Source organism: Phaseolus vulgaris, chromosome 10, assembly GCF_051622355.1.
Source record: "Phaseolus vulgaris cultivar YP4 chromosome 10, ASM5162235v1, whole genome shotgun sequence".
In the NCBI taxonomy this organism is placed as follows: Eukaryota; Viridiplantae; Streptophyta; class Magnoliopsida; order Fabales; family Fabaceae; genus Phaseolus; species Phaseolus vulgaris.
The window spans coordinates 1,400,001-1,403,030 of NC_143507.1; positions in this window are offsets into that span (position 1 = coordinate 1,400,001).

Here is a 3,030-nt window from a genome sequence, read left to right on the forward strand (position 1 = left end):
TTTTCGTTTTTCACCAAAATCACCACCAAGCCACAAAATCAAGCCAAAACACCAAAATCATGAACTTGGCTATGCACCAACCATGTCAAGATCAATTCCTTTTGATCCCAAACTTCTCCCACATCACTTTGAAGGCATTTGTGAGGATTGAGTCCAGCCACTTTTCCAAAACCATGATTTTCGTTTTTCACCAAAATCACCACCAAGTCACAAAATCAAGCCAAAAATCCAAAATCATGGCACTTGGCTATGCACCAACCATGTCAAGATCAATTCCTTTTGCTCCCAAACTTCTCCCACATCACTTTGAAGGCATTTGTGAGGATTGAGTCCAGCCACTTTTCCAAAACCATGATTTTCGTTTTTCACCAAAATCACCACCAAGCCACAAAATCAAGCCAAAACACCAAAATCATGAACTTGGCTATGCACCAACCATGTCAAGATCAATTCCTTTTGATCCCAAACTTCTCCCACATCACTTTGAAGGCATTTGTGAGGATTGAGTCCAGCCACTTTTCCAAAACCATGATTTTCGTTTTTCACCAAAATCACCACCAAGTCACAAAATCAAGCCAAAACACCAAAATCTTGGAATTTGGCTATGCACCAACCATGCCAAGATCAATTCCTTTTGATCCCAAACTTCTCCCACATCACTTTGAAGGCATTTGTGAGGATTGAGTCCAGCCACTTTTCCAAAACCATGATTTTCGTTTTTCACCAAAATCACCACCAAGTCACAAAATCAAGCCAAAAATCCAAAATCATGGAACTTGGCTATGCACCAACCATGCCAAGATCAATTCCTTTTGATCCCAAACTTCTCCCACATCACTTTGAAGGCATTTGTGAGGATTGAGTCCAGCCACTTTTCCAAAACCATGATTTTCGTTTTTCACCAAAATCACCACCAAGCCACAAAATCAAGCCAAAAATCCAAAATCATGGCACTTGGCTATGCACCAACCATGTCAAGATCAATTCCTTTTGCTCCCAAACTTCTCCCACATCACTTTGAAGGCATTTGTGAGGATTGAGTCCAGCCACTTTTCCAAAACCATGATTTTCGTTTTTCACCAAAATCACCACCAAGCCACAAAATCAAGCCAAAACACCAAAATCATGAACTTGGCTATGCACCAACCATGTCAAGATCAATTCCTTTTGATCCCAAACTTCTCCCACATCACTTTGAAGGCATTTGTGAGGATTGAGTCCAGCCACTTTTCCAAAACCATGATTTTCGTTTTTCACCAAAATCACCACCAAGTCACAAAATCAAGCCAAAAATCCAAAATCATGGCACTTGGCTATGCACCAACCATGTCAAGATCAATTCCTTTTGCTCCCAAACTTCTCCCACATCACTTTGAAGGCATTTGTGAGGATTGAGTCCAGCCACTTTTCCAAAACCATGATTTTCGTTTTTCACCAAAATCACCACCAAGCCACAAAATCAAGCCAAAACACCAAAATCATGAACTTGGCTATGCACCAACCATGTCAAGATCAATTCCTTTTGATCCCAAACTTCTCCCACATCACTTTGAAGGCATTTGTGAGGATTGAGTCCAGCCACTTTTCCAAAACCATGATTTTCGTTTTTCACCAAAATCACCACCAAGTCACAAAATCAAGCCAAAAATCCAAAATCATGGAACTTGGCTATGCACCAACCATGCCAAGATCAATTCCTTTTGATCCCAAACTTCTCCCACATCACTTTGAAGGCATTTGTGAGGATTGAGTCCAGCCACTTTTCCAAAACCATGATTTTCGTTTTTCACCAAAATCACCACCAAGCCACAAAATCAAGCCAAAAATCCAAAATCATGAACTTGGCTATGCACCAACCATGTCAAGATCAATTCCTTTTGCTCCCAAACTTCTCCCACATCACTTTGAAGGCATTTGTGAGGATTGAGTCCAGCCACTTTTCCAAAACCATGATTTTCGTTTTTCACCAAAATCACCACCAAGCCACAAAATCAAGCCAAAACACCAAAATCATGAACTTGGCTATGCACCAACCATGTCAAGATCAATTCCTTTTGATCCCAAACTTCTCCCACATCACTTTGGAGGCATTTGTGAGGATTGAGTCCAGCCACTTTTCCAAAACCATGATTTTCGTTTTTCACCAAAATCACCACCAAGCCACAAAATCAAGCCAAAAATCCAAAATCATGGCACTTGGCTATGCACCAACCATGTCAAGATCAATTCCTTTTGCTCCCAAACTTCTCCCACATCACTTTGAAGGCATTTGTGAGGATTGAGTCCAGCCACTTTTCCAAAACCATGATTTTCGTTTTTCACCAAAATCACCACCAAGCCACAAAATCAAGCCAAAACACCAAAATCATGAACTTGGCTATGCACCAACCATGTCAAGATCAATTCCTTTTGATCCCAAACTTCTCCCACATCACTTTGAAGGCATTTGTGAGGATTGAGTCCAGCCACTTTTCCAAAACCATGATTTTCGTTTTTCACCAAAATCACCACCAAGTCACAAAATCAAGCCAAAAATCCAAAATCATGGAACTTGGCTATGCACCAACCATGCCAAGATCAATTCCTTTTGATCCCAAACTTCTCCCACATCACTTTGAAGGCATTTGTGAGGATTGAGTCCAGCCACTTTTCCAAAACCATGATTTTCGTTTTTCACCAAAATCACCACCAAGCCACAAAATCAAGCCAAAAATCCAAAATCATGAACTTGGCTATGCACCAACCATGTCAAGATCAATTCCTTTTGCTCCCAAACTTCTCCCACATCACTTTGAAGGCATTTGTGAGGATTGAGTCCAGCCACTTTTCCAAAACCATGATTTTCGTTTTTCACCAAAATCACCACCAAGCCACAAAATCAAGCCAAAACACCAAAATCATGAACTTGGCTATGCACCAACCATGTCAAGATCAATTCCTTTTGATCCCAAACTTCTCCCACATCACTTTGGAGGCATTTGTGAGGATTGAGTCCAGCCACTTTTCCAAAACCATGATTTTCGTTTTTCA